This window comes from Stenella coeruleoalba, assembly GCF_951394435.1.
Source record: "Stenella coeruleoalba genome assembly, chromosome: 1".
Taxonomy (NCBI): domain Eukaryota; kingdom Metazoa; phylum Chordata; class Mammalia; order Artiodactyla; family Delphinidae; genus Stenella; species Stenella coeruleoalba.
Window position 1 is genome coordinate 36,495,929 of NC_137169.1, and position 17,046 is coordinate 36,512,974.

Here is a 17,046-nt window from a genome sequence, read left to right on the forward strand (position 1 = left end):
TTGCTAATATTTTGTGTAGAATTTTTGCATCTGTGTTCATGAGTAAGATTGCTATATAACTTCTCTAGAGCCTCACTTACAGCTGGGGGCAGGGAATCAGAGAACGCAGTTCCCAACCTACAACTTAAACTTGGAACTGCTTTCTAAAACAACAAGTTGGCTGCATCTTCTATCTCTTAACTACGAACCTCTTTCTAGTTCTACACATCAGCCATTTGTCTTTGAAAACCCACATACTTACCCTTATTTAAGTAAAACCTCAAAAGATTCCACTACCAATTCTCAAGTGTTTCTCTCCACGAAAGTCTTTGCCAAGACACAAAAGATTTCCTTAAACTGGGGAGGAACGTGTATGTGTGTACCATGCATGCCCATCCTCCCATATACTCGTTGGTCCCCCAACGTTTGTGGTGCCTTTGTACCTACCAACAAAAACTTGTCTTCCATTGTAGAGAATGACCCCTAAACATGTTCTTACTGGGTAAAAGCTCCTGACAAGAAAATAAAAGGTGGGACTTCCCTGGTGGCGTAGTGGTTAAGAATCCACCTGCCAACATAGGGGACCCGGCTCGAGCCCTGGTCTGGGAAGATCCCACACGTCCCGAGCAACTAAGCCCGTGCGCCACAACTACTGAGCCGGAGGGCCACAACTACTGAAGCCCCCGCGCCTAGAGCCGGTGCGCCACAACAAGAGAAGCCACCTCAAGGAGAAGCCCGCGCACTGCAACAAAGAGTAGCCCCTCTGCTTGCCACAACTCGAGAAGGCCCGTGCACAGTAACAAAGACCCAACGCTGCCATAAATAAATAAATAGATTTCTTTCTAATTTTTTTAAAACGAAAATAAAACATTAATTTTTTGTTTTTCAAACAGATAATACTGTTAATATTTCTCACGTAGTCTACACTGCATTCTGGTATGCAGATGAGCTAGTCAGGGAAACAACTGTGCCCTCGAAGTAGGTGGAGAGGCCAGCGGCACTTGACTCTGCAGCTGGGGGGACAGCTCATTTCTAAGCCCCGTCTTCCATGCAGCAAGCACTTGTGTTTACCCGCTGTCCTATCACACCACATTACCTGCCCGCTACCAGCTCTGCCTGTCTGGGGTTCTTTTCTCTTTACAAAAATATTCAGTCCTCTGCCATCTTCCCAGGCTCTCCCACAGCCCACCGACCCCTTTTATAGCACTTGTCACCAAACTGTTCGCCGGGCACAAGACGCGTCCTATGCAGGTTGACCGAAAGGCTGAGTCAATGCTGGATGGAATGAATGACTGCGAAGCAGCCACAGAAAATGCCCTCTTTAAATTCTAGTCCCCTCCTCCTTCCTAAGCGAATCTTTCCCTCCTTTTGCTTCCACCACTTCCTAGCTGTGGTACCTTATGGCAAGTGCTTTACCTCTCTGTGCCTCATTCCCTCAAATGTCCAATAGGGATAAGTCATCATGCTGTTGCAAAATGAAGCTCCTTGGTCACAGGGATCGTCACTGGGACTCTGAACGGAGAGCCCTCAGCACAGAGCCTAGGCAAACAAGGCCTCAATAAGGGTCCATCAGAAAGCAAAGTTTCTCTAAACTGCTGTCGACCTTGCCTCCTTTCTCATTTTCTGCTACACATCCCCACCCACTTGCTCTGTCTTCCCGTCACCCCTTGTCTTTCCCCATCCTGTCTCCCTTTGAAGACCCGCCGTCCTTCCCTCCTCCAGGAAACCTTCTAGATTCCTCAAAGCCCTTTGGCGGCCCTACCTCTGTGGGGCCTCCAGCTCTTTTCAGCCTCTAAGCCTCCAACCTTCTTCCTCCGGCTCCGGCTGGTTCTGTGAGTCGCAGGGGGCCTCGGCCTCCTCCTCCCTCTCCCCTTTAACCAAGAGCTCCAGAAGGGCAGGACTGAGGGGTCGCCGGCCCAGCTCCCCCCACGCCTGGCACAGTGCTGGCCAGTAAGGGGTGCTAAGAAAGGTCGATAAAGAGTTGGAGGGGAGGGGGTGCTGCTTCCTTGCGAGGGCGAGGGCGGGGAGTGGAGCGCGGGCCTCTCCAGCGCCCCTGCCTTCCCCAACCAACGAGCTGATCAAGGACCTGGTCAACTACGACGTGTGCCCGGCGCTTCTCAAGGGCCTCGTGGCGCTGCTGAAACCGTCCTTCAAGGAGACCAGCAAACAGCAGTCCCAGATCGTCAGCGGTAGGGATCCGCTGCGATCGGGGTGGTGGACCTCGACGGGGCAGGGTGGAAGACGGGGACGAGGGCTCCTCCAGCCTCACGGCCACTCCTCCCTCTTCCAGACTCTTCGGTTCTGCAGCTCAGCACCCACCTGCCGTGGTTCTTGCAGCAGGCCGCGGCCGCCAACGCCACCGGGTAAGCGGGCAGCAGGTAGTGGGCAGATGTGGCAAGCCAGGCCCCGGCGCTGCCCACGGGCCCCCAAGAGCGCTCCGGCCGCCAGAGGGTCCCACGGGGCCGCCACAGCACGAATCCCACCCCCACCCGACGCCACCCACGCCCAGGATCCTGGCGCGAGGCAACACGAGCCTGGCTGAGGAGATGCTGCACCTGCGCGTGGTGCACAGCCTCATGGCCGCCATGGGCAACACGGACCACAGCAACGGTCAGCGGCAGGCCAGCCTCACGCTAGAGGTGCGCTGGGCGGCCGGGTGGCGGGCGGCAGGGCGGCGCGGCAGGCACAGCGCGTGGGCACGGCAGTCACGCCCCCTCGCCCGCCCACGCAGTACTTTGTGCAGTTATTCCCAGTGGTGGAGGAGCACGTGCGCAGGTCCATGGGGGAGGAACTCTACAAGCTCTTCCGTGTAAGTGCTCCCGCCCCGCCGCGCCCCGCGGGACACAACAGTGCCCCTGTGCACAGCCCAGCGCACGGCCCCTACCCCTGTACACCCCACACACAGATTGGCCTCGGGGCCGGCGGCGGGAGGGACTGCCCCGGCTTGGGTTTCTCCACCTGGCATCCTTCCGTCCCCTTTCCTGCCCTTCCAGTCAGGTTAAGAGCCTGACCGCAGCCTGCAACCTCCATGTGCCCACGCCCAACTCCAAGTCCAGGCTGCCCTGGCATCCAGCCCAGTTCCCCTTGCTCCTGTCCTCAGGGCAACGCCGAGGACTTGTACAGGAGAATAGATAGCACTCAGGCGGACATCTTGGCGGCCAACGAAGTCAATGTCACCAAAGGTGAGTGGGGTGTGAGGGGGCTGGAGCAGAGGTGCGGTGGCACCCACACTCAGGCTCATCTCCCTGTCCCCAGAGCTGCATCTCAGTGGCCTCTCCGACAGCACCATGAGCTTTTGCTTTGGCCATTGTAATCAGGGTCAGGTGGCCTACATCACACACTTCCAGAGGGAGGCTGTGGGAGAAAAGGAGCAACAGAGCCTCCAAGGCAAGCCAGGAAGCCCAGGCTGTGTGGCAGGGAAGCCTGGCAGGAGGAAGGAGCCAGGGCCAAGCTCCGGTTGACTCTTCTTGGCCCTTGGTGGGAGGCTGGGGATCTGCCCGCCAGAAGGGGAAAAGGAGAGCTGGCTGGGAAGGGTTCAATAAACAAACGGTCTTGCTATCTATCTGGTGTCCATGTGTGGAGGGCAGAGGGCGATCTAGTGAGAGTTATGATGACGGGTCGGGGTGCCTCTGCTCACCAAGGAAAAACGCTGGTCTGAGGGGAAGGACCACCAACGTCGTAGAAGATTCAAGGGCACAGCCTGTGGAGCGGGCCTTACCTCAGCTCCCTGCTGGCCCCTGCGCTCTCCCCTCCAGGACACCACACCCACCTGGTTTTTCTCCTGCCTCTCCAGTTGCTTCCTTTCATTCTCTTTTGCTGATTCCTCCTCTTCAACCCAGCTTCCTTCAAGGTGGAGTGAGGCAGGACTCTGACCTGGAGCCTCTTCCCTACCTTTACACCCTGGTGATTCCATTGCTTTAAATACCACTTCTGTGCAACGACTCCCACGTTTCTATTTCCAGCTAAACATTTCTACCTCATGGCGTTGTCGACGAAAAATTTAATCAGTCGATCTAAGAGAGCAATGGAAAATTCTATTTGAGCCAAATTGCGGCGTATATAAGCCGGGAACAGCCTCTCGGAAAGCTTCAAGAAGTGTTCTGCCTGTGAGAGGTCAAAGCACAGTTATCCAGGTCTTTGTACGTTAAATACGTACACAGTGACATTCACACAATCCACATCGACACCTACAAAGCAAGTAATGGGTCATGGGTCATCAGGGCCCCTTACAAGATCAAGGAGGAAGGTTATCTCCTAAGGAGTTATCTTGTTGATACTAGGAGAAGGTTGCTCTTTACAGTTGACCAGGTATTTCTGCCCACCGGGAGGTGGGTCGATGCATGGTGCAGATACGCAATGCACAGTAGAGGGAAGAGAGGAGGCCAAAGGGCAGAGAAAATTATTTATGTTCAAATTTTCCTTGACTCGCTTTAGAATATGCATTTGTATTTCATCAGTGTCCAAAGCTGAACTCCCAGTCCTGTGCCATCTTCCCCAACTCAACTGATGGCAACTCATCCTTCCTGCCACTCAGAACAAAATCGTGGTGTTCTCCTTGATGTCTCTCTTTAACCTCTGGATCCGTCCTGTCTGTTGACTCTACCTTCCAAATATATCCAGGATCCAACTATGTCTCACTACCTCCATTGCTAATACTCGGGTCCAAGCCACCATCATCTCTCTTCTAGATGACTCTGCTTTCTGCCCCGTTGTCTTTGTCAGCACAGCAGCCAGAGTGGTCCTGTAAACTTCAGATTCTGTCACTCTGCTCAGAACCTTGCAGGGCTCTCCATTTCACTGAGTAAAGCCCAAGCCCTTACTGTTACGGCCTCCAGGGTGATCTAGGCTCCCATGACTTCTGAACTCTCTCCTACTTCTCTCTCTCTTCTTCACTGGGCACCAGACACATTGGCTGTGTGGTTCTTGAAGTTGACAAAACAAGCTCCCGCTTTAGGGCTTTTGTGCAGACTTTTCTGCTGAACACTTGAGAGAGGTCCTCTTCCTAGAACCCTCACCCCAGGTGTCTGCATGGCTAACTCCATGAATTCCTTTCAACTCTTTACACAAAAGGTATCTTTTCAGGACTTACCTGGTGGTGCAGTGGATAAGACTCCGTGCTCCCAATACAGGGGGCCGGGGTTCATTCCCTGGTCAGGGAACTAGATCCCACGTGCATGCCACAACTAAGGAACTGGTGAGCCACAACTAAGGAGCCCACCAGCCGCAACTAAGACCCGGTGCAACCAAATAAATAAATAATTTTTTAAAAAAACAAAGTTATCTTCGAGGGGGGGGTTACCCTATTTTAAGTCGCGTCCCACACTACCAACCCCTATATTCTGACCCCGACCCCCTACCACTGCTGGTTTTTCCATAGCACTTATTTATGTGTTATTTATTTATTGGGTGTCTCCCCACCTGAATGTAAGCTCCAGCAGGGCAGGGATATTTGTTTTCATTACTGATATGTCCCAAATGCTGAGAACAATGCCTGGCACATATGAATGAACGACCGAGTTACTGTGTGGGCACTGTCCCTCAAAGTCAGAGGACATGAAGTCTGAGGACATGAAGTCAGATGGCAGTAATTCTCCAGGGTGCCACAAGAGGGCATCACCGGCCCTGATCTTGTTGGTCAGAGGCAGCCTAACTTACCCCAAACTGGGATTTTGAGCCTCAGCTTTCCTCTATTTGGGCGGAGGGAGGAGAGAAAAGTTAAGGAAATATCGGTATGTTTTCCATAAAGCCAAATGGATTTCCTGTTTTAAAGACGTGTCCTGTTCTTTGGTGTCAAGTCACTCTTACTGTTTTTAGTCTTGGAATGGCCTTTTTGTAGAATCATGATTTTAAAAATTAGTACCGCAAAATTTTTTTGGAAATTTTAATAATTGGAAAATCCAAAACTCTGGAAACCACTGGTCTAAGACGATAACTTTTTAATAACAATGGAGCTTTTTTTTTTTTTTTTTTTTAACAATGGAGCTTTAAAAAATGAAATCTTAAGGGCCTTCCCTGGTGGTCCAGGGGCTAAGACTGCACGCTACCAATGCAGAGGGGCCCAGGTTCGATCCCTGGTCAGGGACCTAGATCCCACATGCTGCAACTAAGGGTTCTCATGCCGTAGCTAAAGATCATGCGTGCCGCAGTTCAGACCTGGCTCAGCCAAATAAATAAATTTTTTCAAAATAAATAAATAAAAATGAAATCTTAAGTATAATACAAATATCCAAAACAAATATACGTTACATGAAATTTATTACTATACATTTATTCTCCCCCAACTTGTTATTTCCAAATGTTCAGAACTACAACAAGTTGAAAGAATGAGTACCTATGACACATTTTCTTTCTCTCTCTCTGTTTACTGGGCTATTTGAAAGTTTCAGATGTCATGACATTTCACTGCTAAATATTTCACATTACGTGTCTACTAAGAATAAGGCCGTTCTCCTACATAATTACTATATCATTATTGTGGTAGTGTGAGTCGTAGCCTCCAAATACATCCACATCCTGATCCCAGGAACCTGTAGATATGTTACTTCACACGGTAAAAGGGATTCTGCAGGTGTGATTAAGGATCTTGAGATGGGGAGATTCTCCTGGATTATCTAGGTGGGCCCCAGGTAATTACGAGGCTCTTTATACGGCAGGAGGATCCAGAGTTAGGAGACGACACGACAGAAGCAAGAGATTTGGACTGCAAGGAAGGGGTCACAGGCCAAGGAATGAAGCCAGCTTTCTAAAGGCAAGGGAACAGATTCTCCCTTGAAGCCTCTAGAAAGAATGCAGCCCTGTCAACACCTTAATTCTAGACTCCTGCCGTCCAGAAGTTGTTTTAAGTCACTAAGCGTGTGATAATTTGTTACAGCAGCAAGAAAACAAATACAATTATTAATTGAATACTGTCACGTGAAATAGAGTACATACTAAAATTTCCACAAAGGCACCAAAAGTGTACCTTCTGCTTTCTTCCTGCCTTCCTTTCCTTGGTGTGTTATTGGGTTTTGTTCAGGATCCAGTTAAGGTTTGTATATTGCATTGGATTGTCATGCAGTATAAGCTTTTTCTTGTCTGTTTAATTTATGTACTGTATTTAGTTTGGGCTGTGTTGGGTCTTCGTTGCTGCGTGCGGACTTTCTCTAGTTGCGTGGAGCGGGGGCTGCTCTCCGTTGCGGTGCGCGGGCTTCTCACTGCGGTGGCTTCTCTTGTTGCCGAGCACGGGCTCCAGGTGCCCGGGCTTCAGTGCTTGTGGCACTCGGGCTCAGTAGCTGTGGGGCCCGGGCTTAGTTGCTCCGCGGCATGGGGGATCTTCCGGGACCAGGACTCGAACCCGTGTCCGCTGCAGTGAGAGGCGGATTCTTAACCCCTGTACCACCAGGGAAGCCCTAAGCTTACTTCTAAAATTAAAATTTAGAGCAATTACTTGCGGTCTTCATCCACATTAGAAACTGGAAAACTACAGATGATCTTGAGCATTTCCTTTTCTTTGTCTTTTTTTTTTTCTTTTGGCCCCGCCGCGCGGCCTGCTGGGTTTCAGTTCCCCAACGAGGGATAGAACCCGCGGCCTCTGCCGTGGAAGCATGGAGCCCTAACCACTGGACCACCAGGGAATTCCTAGGATTTCTTATTCTTAACAGTTCTAGTTTTAAGGCTAAACTACCTCATCAGAAATTTTATATTTAAATATGTATCATACAAAAATCAACCAACTATACTTCACTTTTTTGGAAGCTTTTAGAAAAGCCAAGTTACACAAGTGCAGCAGTTAAAACCACAAACCCAGAGAGGTGGACCTCGCCGGAGGTGCTCACGTACTGCCTTGAAAAAACCTTTGCAAACAGATGTGCCCAAGGCTGAACCTGAATTCAAGACCTAACCAAAGCCAGGTTAAGCGGATAGTCTACAGCGAGCAACCGTCTACTGGACGACTGACTGCTCTGTGCCAGGACGCGCGCTGTGCACAAGAAGCAGTTCAACTGTATTATGCCTGGTGGTCTCCAACGTGCGAAGATAAACCCGAAGCGCAAGGAACAACGTGCGTTCTCCAGCTCTGTATTTGAATTCCTTATAACTGTGCGGCCGGTCGCGCGAAGAAAGCGGGGCTCACTTCTCCCGCGCCTCTTTCTTTCCCTTCCCCGGTGCCGCCTTTCTCAAGCCAGGATCGATACCGCCTCGCCAGAACACCACACGGACGCCGCAAGCACCAGCTACACCGTCCACAGCTAAACCCGCCTCCTGAAAACAACCTCACAGAAGCATGACACAACACCTTGTTCCCACTGAGAAACGCAGCTGTTTAGGAGCAGCAGTCAGAAACCGCAAGCACGGCTCGCCCCTGTTATTACACCGCTCCGCCAACCAGTTTAACTCCGGGCGCTTGTTCGGGCTCCGAAATCACACGGACTTCAGGCTCGTCACCGCGAGAACACCAGCCCAACAACCACCCACGCAGAGACACGACAAACCAAAAAACAAATTCCTGGACAAAAACGAACGCGGACTCGCTATCCTAAAAACGGTCTACAACTAAGTCGAAGCACCGTTAACTATTCTTTTCAGCGTATGGAACGCTGCCAGTCGGAACACACCAAAACACAAAACATTCTTTTTTTTACACCAACTTATTAACCTTGTTAAAACAAAGCCTCAAAAAATTTGGGTAGAAACTCGGAATTGTTTCTCTCCACGGAAATCTTTAGTAAAAGGCGAAAGATTTATGCGTTCTGAAGAGAAACCAGAGTATACCATCATAACCGCTCACACAGTCCTCGGCTAACTGGAAGTCCCAAGGCACCAACGGTAACTATTTACCCGCAAACAACCAGTGAGTTCTGCAATTATTTCACACACCCCTGTGAAAACATCCTGATTTCGAGCGGGGCCGGGAGTCAAAAGAAATAGAAGGCTAGAGCCTTTTGAAAGTAGGCAAGATCCCGAATGCAATGCATTGTGGGTATGTAAATGAAGCTGAGTCACCAACCTCGCGCTTTGGCAAATGCCTTCCTTTATTAGTTTTCCTGTTCGGTCAAGAGCCACCACCAGGGGGCGGAGTGGAAGCCAGATAGGAATATAGTGGTCGAGTCCAACCAGAAAGTCTGTTTTATTTTGTTTTGTTTTTTTTAAGGGACGACATTTATTCCTTTTCCAAATGTTACAGTAAGACCAGGGGCAAGAAAATGGTTTTAGCAGTTAGAGGAAAAAAAAGTGCAAATCTGGGGTTTGGCCGTTAAAAGTTATTTACAACACTGTGGGGGGAGGGAAGAAAAGAAGTTGTTTCACATTACAGACTTCCCCCCAACCCCAAAGCTTAATACTTGCTTACAAGGCAAAAAAGAGACACAGTTGATTCACAAGCTGGAGGTTGGAACTTGAGTAAGACATTTAGAAAAACCTAGACAAGGGCAGTGTCCTCCCCCGCCCAGGTGCCACTGCAGGCACAGCACAAGAGACTGCAAACAGCAGGGGAAGGTGGACACTCAGGGTTTGGGAGTGTAGGCACCCCCACCTCTGGCTCAGGGATTTGGGGAGTAAACATAACCTACTTGGAGAAGAATTGGGGAAGACAACCAGCAAACTGCCTTCTGCGTGGCTGGGAAAGGGAAGGAGGTAGGGCCAGGGGCAGGAGAATTTCACATCACTAACCTAACTTGGGAAACTGCAAGGGACCATCTTCAACTGGCCTTAAGAGCAAGAGCAGATGGACGATGGTGTTGCCGAAATATCAGCTTGCCTGTGCACCAATGCCGAACAGAAATACGGAGACAGATTTTGGAGGAAGAGAGAGATGGCTTTATTTTTCTGCCAGGCAGAAAGGAAGACACAGCAGGCTAGCGCCTGAAGAACTGTGCCCCCATCTCCTTCGGGAATCGGAAAAGATTTTATATGTGGGGCTCGAAGTCTGGCATATATGATAAGGATCAAAATAGTGAAGGTCTTGCATTCTTCTTCTTCCTGCGTTATTTCAAAACAGTCACTGCTGGCCTCAGGCAGCCCGGTCACTGGGTCGGTGTGTCATAGGTTCGGGATGTCCCTGGTTGCACAGTGGTTAAGAATCCACCTGCCAATGCAGGGGACACGGGTTCGAGCCCTGGCCCGGGAAGATCCCACATGCCAAGGGGCCACTCAGCCTGTGCACCAGAACTACTGAGCCCATACACCACAACTACTGAGCCCATGCGCCACAACTACTGAGCCGGTGTGCTGCCACTATTGAAGCCCATGCGCCTAGAGCCTGTGCTCTGCAAGAAAGAGAACCCACCGCAATGAGAAGCCTGGGCCATGCAATAAGAGTATTCCCCGCCCGCCGGAACTAGAGAAATCCCACATGCATCAATGAAGACCCAATGCAGCCTAAAATTTTAACAAATAAATATATAAATAAATACATAAACTCAAGAGAAGTCTCACTTTTGGCCTTATCCTCTCCACCCCATCCCCTCCACCCTGTGTTCCCCTGTGTTCATTAGTTTCTGGTTTATGTTTACGTGTTTCTTTCTGAAGAAAAAAAAACCCATTATCATCATTATTATCACACATATTTTATTTCCTTTAACAAAAGGTAACATACACTTTACTTATTTCACTTAATACACCCTGGAAATCAAGCAACGTCAGTTTATAGAGATCTCCCTCATTCTTTTGTGGCTGCACAGTACTGCATTGTGTGGACATACTATAATTTATTCGGTCAGTCCCTATAGGTGGGAATTTCAGTTGTTTACAGAATTTTGCTATTACAGATAATACTGAACTAATAGCTTTGTGCATATGTTTTTTCATATTTCTAAGTGTGTATTTTGGGGTAAATTCTCAGAAGTGAATTGTTGAGTCAAAGTCTAAATTCACATGTAGTTTAGTTAAATACTGCCAAATTCTATAGTTTGTTTCCAAGTGTGCTCCCTCCAGCAACATATGAGGGTGTCTGTTTCCCCACAGCTTTGTCAACAGGATATTGTAAAGTTTTAAAATTTCTACCTATCTAAATGGTGAAAAATGGTATCTCAGTGTAGTTTTAAGTTGCATTTCTCTTTTTTATAAGTGAAGTTGAGTATATTTTTCATTTTTGTATCTTTTTTTTTTTTTTTGCGGTACACGGGCTTCTTACTGTCGCGGCCTCTCCCGTTGCAGAGCACAGGCTCTGGACGCGCATGCTCAGCGGCCATGGCTCACGGGCCCAGCCGTTCCGCGGCATGTGGGATCTTCCCGGACCGGGGCACAAACCCGTGTCCCCTGCGTCGGCAGGCAGACTCTCAACCACTGTGCCACCAGGGAAGCCCCACATTTTTGTATCTTTTGTGTGTGTATTTTCTGTTTATATATTTTGTCCATTTTTATGTTTGCTCTTTCCCCTCAATTTTTCTCGGAAAACTGCATTGCCATCTTTCAGCCATGCATCACAGAAAGGAAAAGTTCCCTTTATTTTAAAGAGCTCTCTGTGTGTTAAGGACATTAGTTCTTTATCTGCCATGTATCGTTAAGTTGTTAATATTCTCTCAGGTTTTCATTTTGCCAAGCAGGTGTTTTTTAATGGAGTCAAATTTATAAATCTTTTATCTCTTCTGGATTTTGAGTTATAGTTCAAAAGGCTTTCTTCACACACGGATTATTAAGAAAAATACACTCATGTTTTCTTCTACTATTTCATGTAGTTTCTTTTTTTTTAAATTTATTTATGTATTTATTTTTGGCTTTCTCTAGTTGTGGAGAGTGGGGGCTACTCTTTGTTGTGGTGCACGGGTTTCTCTTGTTGCAGAGCACAGCCTCTAGGTGCACAGGCTCAGTAGTTGTGGCTCGCGGACTCTAGAGTGCAGGCTCAGTAGTTGTGGCGCACGGGCTGAGTTGCTCCACGGCATGTGGGATCTTGCCCGACCAGGGCTTGAACCCATATCCCCTGCATTGGCAGGTGGATTCTTAACCACTGGGCCACCAGGGAAGTCCTAAAATACTTCTTTTAAATCTCTTTTTCACTGATTTCTACCTTTTCCCCTCTCATTTCTTTGAATCTCAACTTTGTAGTTCTTTTTCAAATTATGGAACAAAGCATCAGTTAGGAATATTTTAGTTAGGTATGTTTTCAGTTGTTGATTAAAGAAAACATGAATAATGGTGGCTTAAATAAACAATTTGGGGGACTTCCCTGGTGGTCCAGTGGCTAAGACTCCATGCTCCTAATTCAATGGGCCCGGGTTTGAGCCCTGATCAGGGAACTAGATCCCACATGCTTCAACTAAGAGTTCGCATGCCGCAAATAAAAAGATCCCACATGCCACAACTAGGACCCAGCACAGCCAAATAAATAAATGAATATTTTTAAAAAATAAACAAGTGGGTTTTTCTTTTCTTTTCTTTTCTTTGTAGTTACATAGCAAGGAGTTGGATTGTAGGTGGTTGCTGGCATTAGTTCAACTGTTCAGCCACCAAGAACCTTCTTGGGCTCTTCCTGTCTTCCTACTTGGCTGTCCTGAGTGTGCTGAATTTTTTTGATCTGATGACTATAACCTACCTCATGATCGCAAGACAGCTGTCACAGCTCCTGACAAAACATCCGTGTCCAAGGCAAGAAAAAAGGGGGAGGACATATTACAAGCAAATGATCCTCATTTCAGCCCCTTCTTTTTTGATCTCCAATGTGGAGATAAGTAAGGGAGAAGGGGGCTGAGAATGGCTGTAGGATTAGTCACCAACAGTGTGGGTCACAAACAACTAGCTCATTTGTTTTCTATCTTTCTTGTTTTCTTTATCCCTTCCTGATGCCATTTGGAAGAATCCTCACCCTAATCTTATTGCTCACCATTTCATTTTGCCTGTAACCATTCTGCTATTCAATCCACGTATGGATTTCAACTATTAAATTTTTCATTCCCAGTATTTCCAACTGATTCTTCTTGTTTGTTCCTACCTTAGGTTAACAATATCCTCCCTTATATTTTGGGGATATTTATTATACTTATTTTAAACTTGACCAGGTCTATTAACTCAGCTTCATCTAATATAGGTTTCTCTGTTTGTTGTTTTTCTTTCATTGCAAATGTTTCCCTTTGAGTTCCTATTATTTTAGGCGTGTCAGTGAATTTAGGGGAAGGCTAAGGCCCAGACCCTAGGATATGAAGCAGGTGGGGAGGTAATGTTTAAGGTCTACTGGTCTAGCCCTACCTAGTCAGGCTGGAGTGCTGGGTTTACAGCCTCATGAGGCAATGGGGCAGGTAATGATCCACCCAGGGTCCTGAGGAGTGGGGGTGAGGAGGGGAGAGGCACAGGTGAGCACAACTGAAATAGCTCTCCCTCAGTCTTACCCCCATCTCAAGGCATCTGACGCCCTTCAACTCTGGCTACAGTCACAGTCTCCCCACAACTGGCCCCCAACTACCTTCCGTCTTCTCATGGATTTCTCGGTTTTCACTCTATATTTTCTCAAATCCTTAACCCCTCTTCAGTCCAGTGGTTGAGACTTCGCCTTCCAATGCAGGGGGTGGGGGTTTGAGTTCGATCCCTGGTTGCGGAGCTAGAATCCCACATGCATCGTGGTCAAAAAACCAACACAGAAAACAGAAGCAATATTGTAACAAATTCAATAAAGACTTTAAAAATGGTCCAGAGCAAAAAAAAAAAAATCTTTAAAAAAAATTTTCAAACAAATAAACGTTAAGTACAAAGACACCATTTTCCATTAGACTGCATCTACTATCATCAATTCATGGCCACAGTTATTTCCTGTCTCCCCATCCCTCACCGCTGGCCCACTGGAGTATTGAATAATTTTAAAACAAATCTCATTTCTAGATATAAAAGACTTTAGGGAATTATTTTCAATTTTTTAAGTATAATAATGATACTGTAATTATGTGGGAGAATGGTCTTATTCTTGGGAGATGCATGTTGAAATACTTAGAGCTAAAGAGTCATGATGTTTGCAACGGTTAAAGAGAAAAACCACAGGCCCAAAATGGTGTCACTTGTGCTAAAGCCCATGACACCAATCCTAGATTTAATACCTAACCTATGGCAGTTTCAACCTTCATTGGAAATGTAATCTTAATCACTTAGTCTGGAATTTTCTAGTCAACACCAATGAGGTAATCTGCCAAATGGGCCCTCTTTGTTCCCCAGAGAAAGAAGAGTCAATCTGTATAATAAAACCCTTGCTGTCCCTTCCCCCACAAAAAGATGTCCTGGCCTAAAAATAATCTTTTCTTCTCTTTTGCTAATAGCTCCCTTGCCCCACCCTCCTTCCTATAAAAACCTTCCATTTTATACAACCACTTAGAGCACCCTCCTAGTTGCTAAATGGAATGCTGCCCGATTCATGAGTCACCAGTCTAATTGCCAATTAGATCTTCAAATTTATTCGGTTAAATTGTGTTTTTTTAACACAACTATCAAGTAGTTCAGAAAAAAATAATGAATAAAACCTAAGTCTAGAGGCTGGACTGGATTTAACTTACACATTTTTGGCATCATTATCTCTTAGATGATGCTGTGTACTTCATCTTGTATCCTATCAGGAGACACTTAATGTCAGGGTGCCTCACTACTGGTGATACTGTTTGATCACTTGGCTATAATGGTGACTGCCACTTTTTTCATATAAAGGTGTGCTTTCCCTTTACAAATTGTTAACAAATAATCTGTGGAGCAATACTCTGGCACCATACAAACATCCTGTACTCAGTAACCTTTCACCTAGCATCCACTGAATCATTTAATTAATTGGGAACTGTAGTACAGTTCCAGAGGTTTTTTTATTTCAGTGGCTGTACTTTTAAAGTGTTTCTAGTTTTTGTTTTTTTCATATATGTCTTTTTTGTAAACATATTGTTCTATCCTTTCACAATGATTTTTTTTAACTTGCTATTTTTTTGATGTAAAGCATACCAATTTTATAGACTCTGATTGTTCTATTACCAGTTCAAGGAAGGGAGGGCTTTTTTTCTCTCTATTGTGGTGATATGTACATGGTAATATGTTGGAGTCCCTGGCACACGTAAGTGTCCCCAATTTAATGGCTTTGTGTTTCCAAAAGTCCTAGAGGTTTCATTATTCTCAGACCATGGGACTCTTCTGGGTCAGTTCCCCTTGCTGCTCTGACTACTCTCTTCATTTTTGGCACAAAAGGAATTCTTGACTTTGGAGACTCTGAGTTTCCTATAGGTTTTACTGTTTTTGGACCACTCGGTGTTAATTCCTTGACTTCAGGTTCCTATAACAGGAGGGTATTGGAATCAGAAACAAGTTATGAGGGCTGGAGTTTTATCACCCATTCAGGGCCAGGAGAAATTCACTAGATCTGACCAAGGTTGAGGAACTGGCAATGCCCCCTGCAAAACCCCAAGTGCCCCAAGGGCCTTGGGAAGCAGCAAGGAAGTTTGCAACTACTTGGACCCACAGGTGGAAAAAGCAAAAAAGGTAGCGAAGGGTCTGAATTTATATTGCCCTCCTAACTCGGGAGGCACAGAAAATAACATAATGAACATCATGTATACACATGATTCATGTTAAAAAACAAAATTCTATTTTGTTGAAGTACCCCTCTCCTACCACTTTACTCTCTCTGCCAGAGGCAACTGCTCTCTTGAATCTTAGTGTTTATCATTCCCAAGCATATCTTTATTCTTTTATCGCATATGTATGTATCTGTAAACAATATCCCACTTCTCTCTCTACTCTGACTTTCATCTTCAATACTTTACCAAGACTGCTCAAGGTCACCAATGACTTAGGTGCTAGCAAATTTAAAGGATACTTCCATGTCCTCATCTTGCCCATCCTTACTGCAGTTCTCCAGAGTTACTTCCTCCTTCATTCCTTCCTCTACTTCTACTCCCTGGTTTTCCTCATCCCTTCAAACCGCCCTAATCTCACCTCCTTTGCTCCTCCTCTGCACTCCCTCAAAATGCTGGTATGCCCCATGGCTCCATGATGGTTCTTCTCATCTCCATCTATACTCTCTCCCTAGGAGATCTCATTTAGTTCCAGGACTCTAAATACATCTACCTAAAATGACTGCCAAATCTCTATCTCTGGCCTGGATCTCTCCCTGAGCTCCTAATTTGTGTATCCAACTGCTAACCTGACACCTCCACTCTGAAGTCTTGTATATACCTCGGACTCAACATGACCAAAGTGAAGCTTTTGACCTACCCCCCCAAACTGTTTCCTTCATAACCCCACTCTCCTATTTCAAGAAATAGTCCACCACCCACCCAGTTGCTCTAGCCAGAAACCAGCAGTCATCCATGATTATCCCTTCTCCTTCACCCACGTATCCAACCTGTCAACCTAAACAGAGGCAAACCAAGGCAAGCTCGAACTACCAGAAATTGAGTTGCAATTTGAGAAACATATGCTGTAGCAAGATACAAGCAAGTCCGTTGAGGGTTTGGGCAGAGCTGTGTTTATGGACCAGAAGCAAGTCTGACCAGAGTCCTAAAGTATTAAGTTAATTGGCTTGAGGATGGGGAGTAATTCTTGGTGGATGTTCATTGGTTAGGAAATAAGTCTGTTTTCTGTAAACCAGGCAATTATGGGAAATCAGTCTCTAAGTTCCATTCTTTGGAGGGTACCTTTGTGAGATTCTCCATTTCAGATCCTCCTGTTTCATTTTAGACTGAAATCCTTTCACAAACCCATCAGCAAGACCCATTCACTCCACCTTTCCACCTCCCAAATAAGGTACACCTTTAATCCATCCTCTTAGCTACATTTCCAGTATCACGACCCCAGGCTAGGCCGGTATAATCTCTTGCCTACTAGGTCACCTCACTTCCAGTCCTGCCCCCTTCAAATCAGTTCTCCACACAGCAGCAAGCCCAATAAACATAAAATCAAATGTAATTCAGATCTTGTCACTCCTCTGCTCAAAATTCTTCAATGATTTCTCATTAGGACAAAAGCCAAAATTATAATATTACTATGGGATACAAGATGCTAAGTTGATCTCATTCTTCTCCCCCTCACCTATTGCCTTCTATCCATACAGGCTTCTTTCAGTTCTTCAAGATCAAGTTCTGTCCCACCTCAGGGCCTTTGCATATATCATTCTCAGATCTTAGTCTGGAAGCCTCTCCA